Source organism: Gopherus flavomarginatus, chromosome 9 (genome assembly GCF_025201925.1).
Source record: "Gopherus flavomarginatus isolate rGopFla2 chromosome 9, rGopFla2.mat.asm, whole genome shotgun sequence".
NCBI lineage: Eukaryota > Metazoa > Chordata > Testudines > Testudinidae > Gopherus > Gopherus flavomarginatus.
In genome coordinates this window covers 24118993-24138972 of record NC_066625.1, presented here as the reverse complement: position 1 = coordinate 24138972, position 19980 = coordinate 24118993, and the positions used below count along the sequence as shown (strand labels likewise).

The following is a 19980-nucleotide window of genomic DNA, read 5'->3' as shown; positions in this document are numbered from 1 at the left end:
GTCACGGCAGTCCAGGCTGGCCGAGGACAGCCTCCAGTGGAGGGAAGGGGCTGTGGGCATAGGGGTCGTGGCCGAGGGCAGCCCGGTTCCCAAGAAAAAAGGCTGGGTCTGGAGCAGTGTGCAATCTACCAGCAGGAAGGACATTGGAAAAATGAGTGTCCAAACCGGGAGTGTATTCCCCAGATAACAGCAGGGACCCTGAAAGATTAGGGGGGTCAGGGGAAACGGATTATCCTACCCCCGGAGCCCCGAGTAAAAATGAGGGTAGGAAACACTGAAGTGGATTTTTTGGTAGACTCAGGAGCAGCCCGAACTGCTGTAAACCAGTCCCTTCCCTTACCCATAGAAAGCTCTCTGGTGGTAACTGGGGCGGTTGGAAAAACAGCTTCGTGCTCAGTTTACGCCCCTGCTGAATGCGCTCTGGGGGAGAAGACTATCTCACACCGGCTTGTTTATCTCCCTAAATGCCCCACTCCGCTGCTAGGACGGGATCTCCTATGCCAGTTAGGGACTACATTGCACTTCTCTCAAGATGAAATTGTTCTCACTCTACCCCCTGAAAATGCCTGGGTTATGGTTCTGGAACCCGAATCTGAATTTACAATCACCTGCGCCCCAGAATGGGAGGAATGGGAAGACCGGGTGTACCCTTTGGTCTGGGCTTCAGGGACCCCAGAAAAGGCTGCTCATCTAAGTCCCGTAATGGTGCAGCTCTTGCCAGGAAAGGGGCCAATTTGGATTAGACAGTACCCCATCAGGAAAAAGGCCAGGGAGGAACTACAAAAAATCATAGATAAATTCCTGCAGTGTGGGGTATTATGGGAGTGTCACTCAGCTTGGAATACCCCTACCTTACCTGTCCAGAAACCTGACGACAGTTATCGATTGGTGCAGGACTTAAGAGCAGTCAACGAGCGGGTTAAAACTCTACACCCCCTCGTCCCCAACCCATACACACTGCTAGCCTCTGTGGTGGGACAGTATTCATGTTTTTCAGTTCTTGATTTAAAGGATGCCTTCTTCATGATTCCGGTGAACCCCCAGTCCCAGAAAATTTTCTCCTTCAAATGGAAAGACGCAAACAGGAATAAAAGGCATCTGTGTTGGACAGTGCTGGCACAAGAATTTAAGAACTCCCCCACTCTCTTCAGCCAAGCTTTATCTCGGGACTTGAAAAAATGGGAAAATGAAAACAAAGTCCTTCTCCTGCAGTACGTTAATAATTTATTAATAGCAGCAGTGGGACTAGAAGTATGTCTCAAGGCAACCGTAAGTCTTTTAAACTTTCTCGGGCTGCGGGGGTATCGCGTGTCAAGAAATAAAGCCCAAATTGCCCTCCCTGAAGTACGCTACCTAGGCTTCCAGATCAGACAAGGGGAATGCCAGCTCTCAAGGCAGAGGCTTGAGGCCATCTGTCAGGTCTCTACTCCCCGAAATCGCAAGCAGCTTAAAGCATTCCTGGGAATGGCAGGATTTTGCCAAATATGAATTCCAGATTTTAAACTGCTAACTAAGCCACTGTACAAATGTGATAAAGGAACCGATCAGAAACCATTTTACTGAACAACAAAGGCAAATAATGCCTTTACCTTAATAAAAAAAAAACTAATAAAAGCCCCAGCCCTGGGTCTGCCTGATCTTTCTAAGCCCTTTCAATTGTATATACATGAAAGAAAAGGGGTGGCCCTGGAACTACTTACACAGTTATTGGGCTCTTGGAAACGTCCAGTGGCTCATTTCTCCAAACAATTGAATCAGGTTGCTAAGGGGTGGCCGGTATGCTTATGGGCAGTTGCAGCTACAGCTCTGGTGTTAGAGGAAGCAGAAAAACTGACTTGGGGGGGGGGGGGGCTGTGCAAGTGTATACTCCTCATATGGTTCAAGCCTTACTGGACACAAAGGGGGGTCTCTGGCTCACCCAAGTTTGGGTAGCCCGGTATCAGGCTAAGCTCTTAAAGAACCCCGAAGTTACCCTGCAGGCTTGCCCCTCCCTTAACTCGGCCACCCTGCTGCCAGAAACAGAGGGCCAAGAACATGACTGCTTGAAGGTTATAGATGCCCAGTATTCTAGACGTCAGGATTTAAAGGATCAACCTCTCCCTAACGCAGACTATGAGTGGTACACGGATGGCAGTAGCACTGTTGTAAATGGACTAAGAAGGGCGGGCTATGCTGTTGTGTCCCTCCATGAAACTCTGGAGGCAAAAAGCCTGCCCCCCGGGACCTCAGCCTAGCTAGCTGAAATAGTGGCTTTAACTCATGTGCTTAAATTGTCAAAAGAAAAAAGAGTTAATATCTTCATGGACTCTAAATATGCTTTTGGTGTGCTGCATGCCCATGCAGGTCTGTGGAAACAAAGGGGATTACTGACAGCTCAGGGTTCTCCGGTCAAGCACGGGTTACAAATTCTTCGGCTTTTGGAGGCCATACAGCTCCCCTTAAAGGTAGCAGTAATGCACTGCAAGGCTCATCAAAAGGAGGATCACAGTATTAACCAAGGCAACGCTAGGGTGGATAGAGAAGCCAAGCGGGCCGCCACTTTAGAACCAGGACTAGCCGAGGGTGTCCATCTCCAAACCTTGATTCCATCACTAGGGAACCTCCCTACCCCGCAGTATACAAGTGAGGAGTTAGAGTGGGCTGAATCTCTTGGGCTTCAGGAGAAAAAAGGATGGTTCCGTTCCACGAAGGAAAAGGTCCTGTTACCAAGGTGTATAATGCAACCAGTATTACAAAAACTACACCAGACCTCTCATGCAGGCAGGGAAGCTTTGACCCAGCTCACACAAAAGTATTTCATCACCTCAGGACTTCGGCCCCTAGCGTCCCAGATATCTGCGAAGTGCCTTACTTGCCAGAAAAATAATCCTCGACCAGGGAATCCAGTTATACCAGCTACCCTAGAACCCACTCCGGGCCCCAGGCTAGTGTGGCAAATTGACGTTACCGAACTTCCTCGAGCCCAGGGGTATAGATACCTCCTTGTCCTGGTGGATCGTTTCAGTGGGTGGCCTGAAGCTTTTCCCTGCCAGAATAACACTGCTAAAACTGTGGCTCTTAAACTTGTTAAAGAAATTTTTCCTAGATTTGGCCTGCCTCAATAAATGGAGTCTAACCAGAAAACACACTTCACCTCAAAAATTGTCCAGAATGTCTCGGATATCCTCCAGCTCAACTGAAAACTTCACACCCCTTGGAGGCCACAGGCCAGTGAAGTGGTAGAATGCACTAATCAGACACTCAAAAGGCACCTAGCCAAAATATGTCAAGAAGCGTCATTAAAGTGGCCTGATGCCCTACTTTTGGTTTTACTCAGCATTTGGGCTCTTCCTCAGGGTAGAACTGGTCTAAGCCCCTTCAAGATTATATTTGGAAGGGCATGGCCTATAAATGGTACCCCGATCCTGCTAGGGAAATGGGAGGTTGGGTGTGGATATTTGTCTCAGTATATGTGTTCTCCGTCTGCTGTTTTATGTTCTCTTCACTGGTACGTGAGGGACTCTCAGCCACTCCCTTTAGATGCACCTGTCCATTCCCTACAGCCTGGTGACTTCGTCCTCGTCCGTACCCCGTGGACAAACCCCTCCAGGAAAAGTGGAAAGGAACCTATCTCGTCTTACTGGTTTCCCACACGGCGGCTAAAGTAAAGGGACACAAGAGCTAAATTCACTACTCCCGACTAAAAGCTGTACCTCCACCGCAGAAACCAGACCCCGAGCAGTGGACTGTTCAGCCTACCGAAATCGGAACATTGAAAAATTTGGGACTCAAGTTATTATTTAAACGTAAATAACTCTAATTTGGCCATGTTTTTAATACTCGTATGGGTATTTATTGTTTCTGAACAGCTGGCCCCTTCACCCTTTCGCTCCCCAGAAAATAACTGGTGGGCCCTTTTAGCTGTCACAGCCTCTAATTCGTCCCACTTTTGTGTAGGGAGCGGTTACACTTTAGGGTCTGTATTTACTACTTGTTTTGTGGAAGTGGCTATGCCCTTGCAAGAAATTCACAACTATACTAAACTTGCTATTTACAATGTTAAGCTGACAGTCCAGCAGCTGTCTCAGTTTGGCTCTATCTCAAATCCTAAGCCCTATACAAACCAGCATCATCTTCAGATTAGGCTAATGGTCGTGTCCTCAAATGTTACTTCCTGTTTTACTATTGTAAGGGCACAGAAGGTTGGTACTAATTTAACCAACCATGAAATAAATTGTTCTGTTTCTCCAACCCCAACTTCTTATTTTTATGCACACTTATACCTTCCCCGTGGGTGGTTTTTCCTCTGCGGACTAACTGCATTTACCTATGTCCCAGCTAACAGTTCGGGGGGCCCTTGTTCTCTAGGACGATTAACCATGGGGGTTGTCCCTGGCCATGCTCTAGTTTTAAAAACGCCTGGACCTACCCGAGCCCAGAGGGCTCGGCGTGGCCTGCCTCTGGACAAAACATGTGATTCTAAGGTAAATCTGGTGTCTAAATCTCAGGCCATAGCCCTTGCTACTTCATTGGTCGGAGTCCCAGGCCTGGCCTTAGATGCAGAGCTCCAGCTTGCTAAAGTGGCCTGTGCCCTCTCCAAGTCCATTATCCTAACTTCCACTTTAATCTCTAACTTGGCCTCAAAACTCTCAGGGGTCCGAGAAAGGGTGCTCCAAAATCGCGCTGCAATAGACTACCTCCTCTTAAGGCATAATCATGGCTGTGAGGAATTTAAGGGTCTCTGTTGCTTTAACTTTTCTGATCACAGCCAAAGTATCGAAAATAAACTAGGGAAGTTGCATGACATTGTCACTCACATAACGCAAAATAGTAACAATGATTGGTGGGGTTCTTGGGGTTTTGGTAATTGGTTTGGGTGGCTTAAAAGCATTTTTACCTCCCTGCTAGTGGTGGTAGCAATTGGTTTGCTCTTTTGCTGTGGCTTTCAAATAGGATTGCCGTGTTGTAAAAGTTGTCTTTCTGCCCTTCGTCAGCCAACAGAAATGTACCCCCTTAGGGCGGTCTTGCTGCCAGCATCGGGTGGCTTACCCTTTGACCTTATTCTAAGTAATGAATATAAGAAAACTCAACAAAAGGTCTTTGAGTATTCTCAAAGGGGGGATTGTTGGGGGGGGCCAAGGCTCCAAGTCACTGGCAATATGGCGTGGGGTCAAAAGTTTACATTCTCAGGCCTACGATTGCCCTCAGATTGCCCCTCAGGCTAAACAATATGTTCCTTTGAAGCTAGCATAAGTACATGTGATCATTTATCATTTTTCTTTTGTACCGTTGTTTATGATATAAGATGTAATTAATCAAAGGGGGGTCTGTAGTGTGGGTAAAGAATGTAGTTAATTAAAGGATCCGGTAGTTAAGGAATTGTAAATGATCAATTGTAGCACCTGTAAACATCTCTGTAAACAAGTAGGGTATATAAAATGGGGAAAAGGATAGTAAGCTGTGCATGATTTAAAATTTGTATCTCCCTATACCTTATTTGATTTCAAATAAAGAGACTTGCTTCTCCACTCCGGTGCGGTCATTGGAAATACGCACACCGGGCAAACAAACCCCCAACTGTTGCCCCCTGCAACAGTATTGTCAATAATTACAGCGCATATACTCTTCCCCGATCGCAATTCTCCACCAAAAATGTTATACTATACAAAGCACACGAGATCTTTTATAGGAGAAGGCAAATACACAGCATTTATTGAAAATACAACAGTTAGCATATGCTTTTTAGTTACACACACACACAGTTCTGCCAGTTGATGTTTATAGTTACCAGTCTGTTGTAGCTTGAGTCAATCTAATGGCCAGTTAGATTGAGCACAAGTGTGCAGCTGGGCTCTGGTCAGTCGCAACCCGATGCTCCGAGGCTTTGCAGGACTGAACCCAGAGTTCCATGGCAAAACACACTAGCTTTATAGTTGTAAATTCCCATTTGAGTCCATGCATTTTGCAATGTCATCCTGTAATCATTAGTCCTTAAGTGGTGTTATCATTTAATGGTTATTAACAGGCTTCCCATCAACTTCTATTTGTTGTCTCGCCTTTGGGGGTGCCTGCCTCACCTCTGAGGTCATCAATGCCGCTAACATGTTTAGCATTGGATACAATGGATATTTTCTGAGGCTACGTCTTCACTACCAGCCGTATTGGCGGGTAGCAATTAATTTCTCTGGGATCGATATATTTCGACTCATTTAGACACGATATATCAATCCCCGAACAAGCTCCTGTTGACTCTGGAACTCCACCAACGTGAACAGCGGTAGCGGAGTCGACAGGGGGAGCCGCAGATGTCGATCCAGCGCCATGAGGACAGTAGGTAACTCGATCTAAGATACTTCGACTTCAGCTACGCTATTCACGGAGCTGAAGTTGCGTATCTTAGATCAAATTCCCTCCCTAGTGTAGACCAACCCTCATTGTCTCCTGGTCTTTCCAATTCTCTCACTTTTTCTTGACCATCTGGACATTTGTGATGACTTTCACACCTTATCTTTTCTTGATGCATGCATTCCTCATTCACACAAACAATCTCTTACAGAAACCTTCAAACAGACAGCAGTATTGTATATTCAGCAGAATACATTGTAAATCAAGCCTTGCTAAATCTTATAACTAAAACAATTCACATTGGGGCTTCAGGCCCTCAACATCCCTCTAATCTCCTTAACATAGACACAATACAAGATCCTGTCACTTACTTATTAAAATCTTAAAACAAAGAAATGTATATTTAACTAGAGTGCCTAATTTGTAATACATAAGGGAAACCGTAGTAGACATTATAACTTATCCTAAAACAAAAGAGTAACCATAATCAGTCATAAGGATTGTTCTGGTCTGTCATTCCTTTTTGCAATTCAAAAAGGGTGTCTGACAGAGTAAAATGAAATCATACATTAATTCTCATAGGACAATATAAAATCCTGCTCTTACAACTACAGAACCCAAACCACCAAAAAAGAAAATCAACCTTCTGCTGGTGGCATTTGACTCAGATAATGAAAATGAACATGTATTGGTCTGCACTGCTTTGGATTGTTATTGAGCAGAACCAATCATCAGCATGGACGCCTGTTTTCTGGAATGGTGGTTGAAGCATGAAAGGCCTATGAATCTTTAGTGCATGTGGCATGTAAATATCTTGTGACGCCAGCTACAAGAGTGCCATGTGAACGCCTGTTCTCACTTTCAGGTGATATTTTAAACAAGAAGCGGGCAGCATTATCTCCTGCAAATAGAAAGCAAACTAGTTTGTCTGAGCAATTGGCTGAAGTAGGACTGACTAGACTTGTAGGCTCTAACGTTTTACATTGTTTTATTTTTGAATGGAGTTATTTTTTGTACATAACTCTACATTTGTAAGTCCAACTTTCATGATAAATACATTGCATTACAGTATTTGTATTAGGTGAATTGAAAAATACTATTTCTTGTGTTTTTTACAGTGCAAATATTTGTAATAAAAAATAAATGTAAAGTGACCACTGTACACTTTGTATTCTGTATTGTATTTGAAATTAATATATTTGAAAATGTAGAAAACATCCAAAAATATTTAAATAAATGGTATTCTATTACCGTTTAACAGTACCATTAATAACAATTCATTTTTTTAATTGCTTGACAGCCCTAGTTTTAAGCTTTACATTGAACTTCTACTGCAGATAATGTAATGGCTGCTATATTTGTCCACATAGTGTTTGCAACATTACCAGTGAAAGATTACACTGCTCTACAACCAAAATGTTTCTGAAATAAATGTAGTCAAACTTTACTAATTCTGGGTCACTGAGAACGAAAATGATGCTTAAAATTGTTGATTGGCTCTAGTTTTCAAAATATGCTATTGGGTCAGTATATATGACCCTTGACTTGGGAATGGTGGAGGATAAGTGAGTTATAAAGGGAAGGGATCTCAATTTAAACCAGAAATGACTAAAATACATCTTTGACTGGATCTATGAACAAATCTATGACTGGGTTTGGACAGTACTTGCTTTTTAGGCAAAACAATGAATGATGCAATCTGAAGCTGGTATTGCATCATACAGGATATGAATTGCATCATGTTATTCCTAGAAGTCATGGATGATGCAATCATAATGAAGCTTACATCACTCTGCTGAACAAATTGCTGTATATCAGCTCTAGAAATCATACAGTGTCGTGCTCTCTTATTTGTCAGCGTTTGATTTTGCAAAGGGACACATTTCTGTTTAGCCAAAGTGAGCAGAGATGCCTCGTACTTGTGTGAACAGTGCAGATAACTTCTGCTATGTTTGTGGTGAAGTGACTTTTGCATCACAAAAGCGCAGTATAACCACTATGGTTAAGAAAGCCTATCATCTTTATTTTGGCAGCAAAATTGGAGATCAGGACAAGAGGTGGGCCCCACACATATGCTGCAACACTTGTGCAACAAATCTTCACCAGTGGTCGGACAGAAAAAGGAAATCTATGCCTTTTGCAGTGCCAGTGATTTGGGGAGAGCCAACAGATCATACCAGCAATTGTTACTTCTGCATGGTGCCTCCAGTTGGGAAAGGTGTGTCAAAGAAGAAAAAGTGGACTGTGCATTATCCAAACATTCCATCAGCTATACGCCCAGTACCCCACGGAGAAGGACTGCCGGTTCCTGATGCACCAGAATCATTCTCACTTGAGTCAGATGAGGAAGAGGAAGAGGATGAAACTTCTGGTCCTGAACCATCAATGTCACAGGACCCACATTTTCTCCCATCCTCCTCCTCTGAACCACACCTCTTAACACAAGGTGAACTGAATGACCTTGTCAGGGATTTGGAACTACCCAAGAATAAGGCAGAGCTGTTGGGCTCCAGACTACAGCAGTGAAATCTCCTGGCAGGCTATCAGGGCAAATGGTGCCCATCAATGCTTGCAGACTATTGCTGGACAGTGACAAGAGATGCTCCATTTAATGAATACAAGAGACATGCCAAGAAGCGCCGAGTAGACACTGAATAGGACTAAACTATGTACATAATAGTTTTTTGCCTTTTGTTTCATAATAAATTTTATTTATATAACCCTTTTTTTGCTGATTTTTAAAGTGTTACATAAACAGGACAGGTGAAATATTATCATGTAAAGCAACCATAAACACATGAAAAGACCTAGCTTTACAATTTATGATTAAAACTCTACTATTTACACTATATACATAGATATAAAATGTAAAAACTTAAATATCTTAGAAACAGTAGCCAATCAGTTGTTTTAATTGTCATATTTGAATTCAGCACATCAAAATACATAATAAATATCACATTTTATCTCTGAAGCAGACGACTTCTCAAAAATTGTAGACCAGTGTTATTGCTCAAGCTATTATTGCTCAAGACACATTTTTGCTGGTAGGAAAAGGGAAGCACTTAAAAATAACAATAAGAACAACAAAATCATTGCCTATATACAGTAGAATCTCAGGGTTACCAATGCCTCGGGAATGGAGGTTGTTTGTAACTCTGAAATGTTTGTAACTCTGAACAAAACATTTTGGTTGTTCTTTCAAAAGTTTACAACTGAACATTGACTTTGAAATTGTAAAACATTTTTAAAATTTTACTATGCAGAAGAAAATGCTGTTTTTATGAAACAAGCACTGAAACAATTTTCTTACTTTGTAAAAAAAAATTTTAAACTTTCTATTTTTTAGTAGTTTACATTTAACACGGTACTGTACTTTTTTGTTTGTTTGTTTGTTTTGGTCTCTGCTATTGCTTTATTGTATACTTCCAATTTGAAATGAGGTGTGTGTTTAACTGGTCAGTTCATAACTTTGAGGTTCTACTGTAAACATCACTGTTGGACCTAGGCCCTGTCCTTCAATTTTTAAATGAGCCCATAAATTTGAGAGGCAAGGTGGAAGAGGTAATATCTTTTATTGAACCAACTTCTGTTGGTGAAAGAGACAAGCTTTTGAGCTCTTCTTTAGATCTGAGGAAACACGGAAAGGCATGAAGGAGAGCTGTATGTAAGCTTGAAAGCATCTCTCTCTCTCTCTCTCTCTCTCTCTCTCTCTCTCTCTCTCCGGAAGTTGGTCCCTCCAGTAGAAGATATTACCTCATCCGCCTTGTTTCGCTCATAGCTGCTGCACACTGCTGGGCCAGTACACTGCAGCACCTTAGTGCAGGCCTGATCTACACCCCATACATGTTCAGCAGCTGCATGAAAGGGAGACCTACAGGGGAGCAGGTGCACGGTTGAGTAGTGAGCTTTTGCAGGGACAGAGCAACATTATAACCCCTCAGCACAGGGAGAAGCTTGAACCCTCAGGAAGGCCGGCTCAGGGCCTGCAGCTTGCTATCCAGGAGGCATGCCAAAAGCTGCTCTCCCAGACAAAAGCGCAGGCAGCAGACATGCCAAACTTGTTGAAAAAACCCACAGAAATTGGGCTTGTTTTTGGCTTAATGGGGTGTGAGCTGCTTGTTGGCTAGTTTTTGATTTGTAGCTTGTTTTTTCTTTGATCGGCTTCCAGCAAGCGGGGTCAAGCAGGGGTCAGAGGCAAGCAGGGGAGACAGTCAGGGTGCACAGGGGTCCCACCACAGTCCCAGCCTGCATGCCAGTGTGGATCAGTCACACAGAGTGTTGGGGGTCTTAGGGATTGGCTTGTTTTTAAACGGGATGATTGTGAAAGTTGGGGTGTTTATTTACTGCAGGACAGTTGGCAGGGAGTTCCCGCCCCCTCTCTCCAGTGGTCTAAGAGTTGAGCTCTGCGCACCCTCTCTCCTCACGCCGGCTGCGGGAGTCCGGCCCGCCGCTACCTGAGCGGGACGAGCTTGGCGCAGGCTCGGAGGCGCTGGGGTCCGCTGCAGGCGGTCGCTAGGCCCTGATTGGCTGGCGGCGCCCCCTGACGTGCCCCGCACTGGGTAAGCCTGCCCTTCCGTGTGGTCGCGCGTTGCGGGGCGGTCAAGTGTTGCTGCAACCGTCCGGCGCAGGCTGTGCGGCGATTCCGGAGCAGCGGCTCATTGCTGCCCCCCCGCCCCGGTGAGTGCGCCGATCAGGCTGCCCAGAGCGTAGAGCCCGTCCCTGCTCGGGGGGTGCCCCGGGAGGGCGCTCGGCCCCTGCCCAAGAGAGCGCCCGGCCCAGGCAGTTCCCCTGGGCTTTCCTAGCGTGGGTCACGCAGGGCGCCTCGCTCGCCGGCCCTGCGGGAGCTTAAACCTTCTCGGGCGTCTGAACCCCCTTCCCGCTCCTCCCCTTCCCTGCTGGCGGCTGACTCGGGCCCTGCCCCCCGCGGGCAGCCACTGGCCTCCGCGTCCATGGTGCAGCCTCGCTCCGAAGCGTTTGCCCCGCCCCCGGGGGAGTGGATGCCTGGCGGGACGGGGTGTTTCAAGGGGGCGCCCATCCTGTCCTGCTCCTTAGGTGTGTTTAGGGGGAGCACCCTCTCCTCCTCCCCCCCCCCCCCCCCCCCGGCGTGATGCCCAGGCTGCAGCGTGCACAACTGTTCCCTGTGTTTTCCGCCTGCCCTGTGTGGAGCTGGCGATCCCTCCTACCCTGCAAATCATCCCCACTCGAAAGTGTGAGAATGAAATTGTGCGCGGTGACTTGAAGGTACTTGTGATGGGGAGCACCGTGCATAAGGTGGTAAATGGATGGCTTGCCACGATAAGAGAGACAGGACTTCACGGTTTTCAGAGGGGCAAAGGCATGAATTTTATTTGACTTCTCCAAAAGGGAGAGAGTGAGGGGAAGGGATTCTGCTTGTATGTATTTAACATTCAAAATTAAGTGCTTGTCTACATTAGCAAGTTGTACCAGGTACTAACTACGGCTAAAAGAATAAAACCTTTCTGAGACTGGGCACAGTTATGTTGGCCAAATAGGGCCCGTTTCCCCCTGGAGCTTACCCAATTACACCAAGGAGGCACGGAGGACAAGAAGACGGGTACCACACCTTTATTCTCGTTCAGCTGAGCGGGTGTTTCTCCTCGGCTAGTGCCAGAGAAGAAAAAACACACCTTACATGGGCGACATAGGCCCCTTTTATAATTAGCAACAAACAACTTTAGTTCTTATTTTGTTTACGTTATTATGCTGACCTATAGATAACAGGTTACACAGAATACATGTATTATTTTGGGGAGGGGGATACAGGAGACATTTGTTGCGGATACATTTGTTATTTTGAAGGGAGAGTAAGGTACATGCCTTGACCCCTGGCATTAAATGTCTTTGGGGATACATGAGAAAACAGCTGCATATACTTACGTGCCAAGCGGGCCAATTAGCAAATAGCTGACATGGTTAAATATAAGATTAAATGCATGTCCTGTCCTTGATTCTCAGGTCCCGTCTATCATTCAAATCCCTAGGCCCATCCTTTAGCTAGAAGCAGAAGCCGGAATTTCAGGCCTCTTAATTCTTAGGCCTTTTCCATCAAGTTTCCCCCCCTTAAAAACATTTTAAGAGCTTATGGGCCTTGCACCTCAGATCCTTCCGGCTTGTATAATATCATTATTTGTTGATATGTAACTTGACTAGCCAGTTTTCGGACCACTGCAGTTAAGCACGGGGTGAAGCAAGCAACTATTAATAGGATGGTGATAAAGAGTATAAAAAGGAGGAAACCTTTTTGTAACCATTTTCATTGTGGTAGCCAGGAGGTAAACCAATCTGTGTCCCAACCGCCCCAGGTCTGTACTGGGACATGGGCTATTTTCCTCATTTTCTTAGTTAACTGTTTTACTGCCTGGCCATTATCGTCTATTTGTAAGCAGCAGTTAGACTCGTTAAGTTTTGCACAGAGTCCCCCTTCCTCTGCTAGCAAATAGTTAAGAGCTATGTGGTGCTGGAGAATTGTGTGTTTTATTTGAGTTGATTGATCGGCCAAAAGGTCTAGTGCTGCAGCTGTTTGGTTAGTTAATATTTCCAAGATAGCCTGTAGCCTAATAATTTGATTTAGATTATAAATTGGTTTCCTGGCCCCGGTTACAAGCTTACTGGGATTCCAGGTGGCCGGTCCATAATGTTTGATGATTCTTTCAGGGGGCCATTCTTGAGCTCCCCAATTTTGGGAACTTTCGGCGGTTAAAGTGGAATCCAACAACCGTTTTTCTCTAACTAAATCATCATAGACTTTAACTCCCAATTTATTTTCTTGGGCTTGAGGTAATAAAAAGAATAGAGGCCTAATATATCCTACGTAACATATTCCCGACCAGTTTGGAGGCAACCTATGATAAGCATAGGATCCACAGATCCAATAGTGGCCTTTTAAGGCCCAGATCCCATTGGCAAAGGGGCCATCCCAGGTCTCAGGGGAATTGGCAGGGCCCGGCTCCTCATAATATAAAGCGTTACCTGATTCTATAGGTCACCCTAGGAATTTGTTTACATTTGGGTTACAGTAGTCACATTTCCACGCCCCAGCCCCTGCCTTTCACACACAATTACAACCAAATCTTGGGCTATTGGTACTAGCCCAAAATTGTCGAAAATGGGTAACTCGGGTTCCATTAAGGTGTTGCCATGCCCACTGATACCACCGTACCACATGGTGCTTGTTAGTGGCGTTATCTTGCTGGCAACTTAGAGGGCATCAAAGTACCCATCCAATCCTACTGCTTTACAACCATCGCCCCTGTGATTCCAGTAGGAACATCTTACCCAGCTATTGTTAGTTAGCTTTACATGGGTAAGGTTTCATCGTCCTTGGTACTTAAAACAGTCATATGGGCGACAGTAGGGATTCCAGCAATCAAATCCCAAAGATAAAGTTCATTTACACTTACTTTTTCCCATATACCTTCCCTCATGTCTTGTTCGATTAAGGCAAAAGACACCTACTTCAGCAGAATAGAGTTGCCAAGGGCAGTGATTCTTAGTCCACCTTCCCGTTCCCTTATGTACTATGCTTAAGCTACTTAGCCACCACTTGGGCTGTACCGTCTGAGCTACCCAGGACCATTTATTCAATTTTCCCGGACCGCCACATACCCAGCAATTAGTAAGATTAAAGGAATCTGCTATTATTTCCCCTAGTTGCATAAACCTATTTTTCCAACCATATGAATAACTGAACATACATAACAGAAATACAAAGGATGGTCTCATTGTTTCTGTCTTTTAAACAGTCCTTTTAGTTCTTCCAGTCCTTGGTACTCCCAGGTAGAGTCTTCGCCTGTGTCCCTCCGGGCTTCCGGAGCCGGAGAGGACAGAGGGCTGATGTCTTCTTCAGTTAGGTTGTCCTCTGGGTCAGGGTTCAGGAATCACTTTACTCGAGTATGGTGCGTCCACTTGTCGCTCCCAAGGACCTTAACAGCGGCCTGGCTGATGAGCGATACAGTATGTGGACCGTCCCACCGTGGCGTGAGGGGATCACGCTTCCACTTTTTGACAAGGACCTGATTACTGATTCGGAAGGAGTGCACGGGTTGCTCCAAGGGAAGGGTCTCGAAAGGTGCTGCGTATCGATGTAACTGTAACAAAACAGATTGTAGCGCAGAAACCTGTTTCCACAAAGAGTCATTCCCCACTTCCCAGTTTACATCCTCTCGGTACCCCGGGATGAGTACTCGGGGAGGGAACCCAAAGACCAGTTCGAAGGGTGAAAGTTTCAGACCCTTACGTGGGGCCCTCCGAATGCGAGTAAGGGCGAGCGGTAGAGCGTCGGGCCACTTTGAACCAGATTCTATACACAGTTTTGTGAGAGTGTTCTTGAGAGTTCTATTCATTCTTTCCACTTGACCCGAGCTTTGTGGTCTCCAGGGTGTATGCAATTTCCATTGGATCCCGAGGGCTCGTGACACCTGCTGAACCACCTGGGAGATAAAATGACTTTCCCGGTCCGACTCAATTACCTCCGGGAGATGGAAGCGGGGAAGTATTTCATGTAACAGGGCTTTGGTGACGGCTCGTGCCTGGCAATGTCGTGTAGGGTAACACTCTACCCATCCAGTAAATTGATCAACAAAGACAAGCAAATACTTATAACCCCTACAAGGGGGGACTTCAGCAAAGTCCACCTGCCACCTTTGAAAAGGATAGGCAGCCCAGGGCCGACCTCCCATTGGGGCAGGGGGACCGCACCCCTTTTGGTTTGTTCGCTGACAAACGGAACAGTTATTTACAATTCTTTGGGCTTCCATGTGTGCACCTAATCCCCTAAGGGACCGGGTGACCAAATCGACCATAGCTCCTGATCCCAAATGTCCCTCCTTATGTAGGGATCAGAGAATCTTCTGAAGTATTGGTCTAGGTACAAAAATCTCCCCCCCCCCGGCAACTTCCACCACCCAGAGGGAGTTTGCTGGGCCCCTGCAGCCTGCGCATGGGACACTTCCTTTGCTGTATAGTGGGGAGCAGGGGTTTTGGCTTTCGTATCTTGGACCCAGAGGAGCCATATGGCTCCTCCTCGTGCGGCTTCTTTCGCGGCTTGATCAGCCATTCGATTGTACTTTCGCTGTTCAGTTTCAGGGGCCCTCCCATGTGCACGCACGTGTATCACTGCGACCCGCATGCACCACCATGTATGCATAACGACTGTCAGTGTATACATTAATAGTTTTTCCAGTTCCCACCCGGAGAGCCTCAATAAGAGCCACAGTTCCGCTGCCTGGGCGGATAAGTTGGGGCTAAGCTTAAACTTGTACATTTCTCCTTCCTTAACTATAACGGCTGCTCCTGTAAATCGCTTCCCATCTGCTACATAACTGGATCCATCTACGTACATTTCAATATCGGGATTGGGCCAGGGTAAATCTGAAAGATCAGGGCGGGGTTTAGTTTCTTGTTGTAAGATTTCAATACAATCATGGGTGGGACTAGTCCCATAAGGGACTTGGGGATCTGGCAGTAAGGTGGCTGGATTAAGGGAACTGACTGTCTTAAAAGTTAGGTTAGGGGCCAACAAAAGTCCCACCTCATATCTAGTATGTCGACTGGGGTTTAAATGCTTTTCCCCGGCTCCTGTTCCCAGTATCTGGGGTATTCCATGGGGCACCACAACCTCAGTATCCCCACCCAAGGTTAGTTTCTCAGCCTCCTGTACAAGAAGAGCGGTTGCAGCCACGGCTCGTAAACAAGCCGGCCAGCCTTTGGCGACCGGGTCCAATAGCTTGGAGTAATAACCCACAGGTCACCAGGCTGGTCCCGACCTTTGGCACAGGACTCCAGATGCCACCCCTCTCCTTTCATGAACGTATAGGGTGAACGGCTTCCGGGGATCCGGGAGAGCCAGAGCGGGAGGCTGAACCAAGGCTTCTTTAAGCTCTTGAAATGCTTTTTCTTTTTCCTTGGTCCATAACCAGTTAAGCAGACCCTCCTTAGTAAGGGACTCGTATAATGGTTTAGCCTTCCCTCCGTAGTCGGGGATCCAAAGCCGGCAAAAACCGGTCAGCCCCAAGAAAGCCCTTAGCTCTCTGGGATTTCGGGGTTGAGGGCTTTCGAGTATAGCCTGGATCCTATCTTTACCTAAGCTACGACGTCCCTGACAAAGATGATATCCGAGAAAAGTAACCTGCTGTTTAACCAATTGGGCCTTTTCCCTGGAAATCTTGTACCCCTGAGCTCCAAGAAAGTTGAGGAGTTCTATCGTCTGTTCTTTACAAGCTGTCTCTGTTTCAGTGCTTAAGAGTAGATCATTACAGTACTGAACTATGTTACACGAGGGATGTCCAGCTAGGAATGGGGCAAGGTCTCTTTTTCGCTGGCTGCCGAAAATCTCTGGTGCACAAGTAAGTCCCTGGGGGACAACAGTCCAGAGATACTGAGCCTTGTAATGGGTGTCTGGGTCTTCCCATTCAAAGGCAAATAGTTTCTGAGACTCCTGATCAAGGGGTATAGAGAAGAAAGCGTCTTTTAAATCTATCACGGAAAACCAGCTGTGGTTCTTGGGGACTTGGCCCAAGATAGTATGGGGTTTGGGACAACTGGATAGGGGGCCTCTACTAACTTGTTAACCTGCCTTAGGTCCTGGACTAATTGATATTGCCCATTAGGCTTAGGCACTCCCATTATCGGAGTATTGTATGGGGAGGTGCCCTCCCTTAACCAACCGCACTGCAAAAACTTTTGAATCAGAGGTTTCAGTCCGATCCGAGTGGTTAGCTTAAGGGGGTATTGTCGAATTCGGACTGGGCGACTTCCCTCCCTAAGGGAAATGTGTACTGGTAAAGCGTTTCGAGCCCGAGCAAAACCTCCCTCCTCAGCCCAGACCTCAAGGTTAACCCCCGACAGCTGGTTCCTCTCACTCTCCGGCCGTGCCGGGGGAGGATTTTCAACATTCAAAAGGGCCATTTGATAGTTAGAAATTTGTTGTTTGGGAAGCCTAACTTCCATAGTCCCATTATTATTGAACGAGATTTCCGCCTGCAATTTAGTAAGCAGATCTCGTCCTAGCAGCGCAATGGGACAGGAGGGGCTACAAACGAATTGGTGGGATATATGACAGTCTCCTACTTTTACTAGGAGGGGAAGAGATTTTTCCAACTTTGTATTTTGTCCTTCTATCCCTTGGACTATAGTACACCCTTGAGCCCTCCCCCGGGGAGCCTCTGCAAGGGGAAGCAAGCTAAGGGTAGCCCCTGTATCAATAAGGGCTTCAACTGGGCGGCCCCCTACCTCAATTGTTACCGTGGGATCCAGGCCAGCGGGCTGTGCCGCCAGGAGGGGCCGCTGGGTCCCTCGGCCTCCCTATACAAACGACTCTTCTTGCGCCTCGTTATAAAAAACGGGCGCAGGTGGGGCTCTGTTTCTGCTTCCCTCCCTCCTGCTATGTCGCTGGGGGCATTCATTCTTCCAGTGCCCCTCCTCCTTACAGATAGCACACTGATTTCGTCCCAAACGGGAGCTTTTTCCCTTCCCCTGTAGTCCTGTTCGTTCCTTCGTTTTGTCCCCCCCTTTCTCACTTCCCCCCTTTAGGGCCATTGCCAGTAGGCGGGCCCCCTTTTTCCGTTCCTCATCGTCTCTGCGATCATAAACTTTTAGCGCAATCTCTAAGAGCTCCTCTATATTTTTACCCGATGCCCCGTCTAATTTCTGCAGCTTTTTTCTAATGTCCTCATAGGACTGCCCAATGAAGAGGGGAATGAGCACTCGCTTTCCATTAGCATCCTCTGGGTCGATGTCTGTGTATCTTTTACAGGTGTTACACAAGCGCTCATAAAAGGCGGCTGGGTTCTCATTCTTTTCCTGTCGAATATTATACAGCTTGGCCCAATTTGGGGTTTTCCTAATACAGCGTTTCATCCCCTGTACTATAGCTAAAGCATATTTGCGATGGAGATCTCGACCCGCTGGAGTTGTATGTGACCAAGTGGGCACAGCCTCAGGGAGCTGGTTGGGTAACTCAGCTGCGTCCATTCCCCCTGCTACTAGTCCCTCCTGGGCCTTTGAAAGGACCAAGCGCCTTTCCTCTGCAGTTAGTAGGGTATTGAGAGCAATTTTCATGTCGCCCCAAGTAGGGTTATGGGCCGAGACCAGGGTTTCAAAAACTGCTGTTAATGGGGCGGGATCGTCCGAGAACGAGGGGTTCTGATGCTTCCAATTATACAGGTCACTCGTGGTGAAAGGAACATATATCATAGTGAGTTCACCATCATGGCCCACAGTTTCCCTTAGGGGCAGTTCACGCACCGGGACTATCTCGGCTACGGCCTTGTCTACCGCGGGGCTCTTAGTAAGAGCAAATTTTGTGTCTCCCGGGGTGCCTACTACTTTCCATGCCTCCCCGACCGTCCTAGTGTGACTCCTCAGGCGAGAGGATATCGGGGAGTCCCTGGAGCTCGTAGATGGGGTAGAGATTTCCCGACCGCTACGGTCCTCCCCGTTACTGTCTCCTGGGTTGTTTTCTGGGGTCGTTGGTTGGGGGGGGGGCTGCATTCTGGGGCATTCAATACAGAGGGAGGGGATTGTGCCGGGGAGGCCGGAAGGCCAGGATACACTGGAGGAGGGGGCATAGGATCAGGGGCAGTGGGAATCACAGCTGGTGGACAGGGCTTTTTTACGGGAGGACGACCTCGATGCCGATCAAGGGTCCGAGCCATTAAGGCCCTAATGGCTTGGGCTCTACACTCTCGCAACCAGGGGGGGGGGATTAGCTGCAAGATCCTGCCAGATATCTATATAGGGGTACTGGTCCCAATGTCCACCCCCAGTTACAATGCTATGCATAGCAGTTTTTAATTTGAGTTTTATGTACAGTTTTTAATTTGAGTGTTCCCCCAGCGGGCCACTCCACCCCGAATGTTGGCCATTCCACAGTACAGAATTTTATCAAGTTATCCTTACATAATGCCACTCCATAATCAGCCTGGCGTCTAAACGCCTTCCAATTCTTTAACATACATTCCAAGGGCGTCCCAGCATAAGTGCTTTGTCCGGACCCCATTATGCTCATGTTTAATTAAACCTGGTCACGGGTTCGACCGACCCCCCCCCCTTGCGATTAAGATATCCTGGTCACGAGGTTTCCCCTCGCAGGAGTCTCGGTGCGGCTAGGGTCGGTTTAAGTCCTAGACCTGGTTATTACAATTTTGGCTTCCAGCGTAGCATCAATATGAGAAAAAGCAATACTCCCCCCAAAAACAAAAGCAAGCCCTGGGGCTGTTCTATGTCCCAGTAATTATCCAATACGGCCCACGGGCTAGTGAAATTAGTGGTATTATTCATTAACCATTGCCTGGCTTACTTAGCATAACCATCAAACATCCACAGTATCTTTCCACACCAGGATTACCTATGAGGTCCAACCACACTGCGGGGGCATTATATCCCTCAAACCCAAGAGGTAAAACGCACTTACCACCCGGAATGGCCGCGTCCGGCTGTTGGACCTTCCCCTTCTTCTGGCACCGTCTCGCCTCCGTGTCGTTAGGAGTTCTCTTAGAGAGGACGTAGCCGCCCCGACCGATTGTAACGACCCGAGGCCTGAGCAAACCAGTGGCTCGAGGTGGCCACTCCTCGGGATCGCCCTCGGTCGCCGGTCAGCGCCCTCTACAGGGAGAGAAGTCCCGGCAGAGTCGC

At 46.9% G+C, this 19980-nt stretch overlaps 1 protein-coding gene across 2 annotated transcripts in view; it reads left to right on the top strand.

Moving 5' to 3' along the window:
• The first annotated feature begins 10898 nt into the window (after positions 1 to 10898).
• ATF7IP2 (activating transcription factor 7 interacting protein 2) overlaps positions 10899 to 19980 on the top strand; it is a 79821-nt gene continuing 70739 nt past the window's right edge. For both annotated transcript variants that reach the window (XM_050966425.1, XM_050966423.1), the window contains exon 1: positions 10899 to 11004. The gene's annotated coding sequence lies outside the window, so the exon portion shown is untranslated. The remainder of the gene's footprint in view (positions 11005 to 19980) is intronic.